This window comes from Haliotis rufescens, unplaced genomic scaffold (genome assembly GCF_023055435.1).
Source record: "Haliotis rufescens isolate VD_foot unplaced genomic scaffold, xgHalRufe1.0.p SCAF_19, whole genome shotgun sequence".
Classification (NCBI taxonomy): domain Eukaryota; kingdom Metazoa; phylum Mollusca; class Gastropoda; order Lepetellida; family Haliotidae; genus Haliotis; species Haliotis rufescens.
The window spans coordinates 19,994,458-19,995,000 of record NW_025963879.1 but is presented as its reverse complement, the minus strand read 5'-3'; positions in this window follow the sequence as shown (position 1 = coordinate 19,995,000).

The following is a 543-nucleotide window of genomic DNA, read 5'->3' as shown; positions in this document are numbered from 1 at the left end:
TCGCAATGCGCATGTGCAGACAAACCAAATCGTCATAAAATTACCTGCGTATGAAATAAATATGAAATATGACACTGTGTGCAGGCAACATGGCTATGATAGTTAATGAGTTAGTGGCGTTGCGCTGTTTGGAACTATCCTCCGAAGCAGATTTTTTTCTTCACCTGATTACTTTTAGATGGGTGCGTGTCGGGGTCGACAAGATACTATTCAGGTCTTACTGCGTGAACTTTACAACGTGACGGCCATTGTCTGAAAGATCGGGTACACTCAAAGAGTCATTTTTTTAATAATGTTTTTTGAAAGTTGATGGAGAGGCGTTTCCAATGAAACTAAATCATATGTTTAATAAGTCATGTAGTTTATAATGTAGAGGGTTTGTCTGGTCCAGATTCGATTACTTACAGGTCGTCGCGATGTCACGGGAATATTGCTGACTATATAAAGCGAAATACGTGAATGTTTTTACATTGAATATAACGTTTTAAGTTGCCATTGATTACTTTTTAACGAGTGTTTCAAAGCTCAGAGTGAAGAATGCGG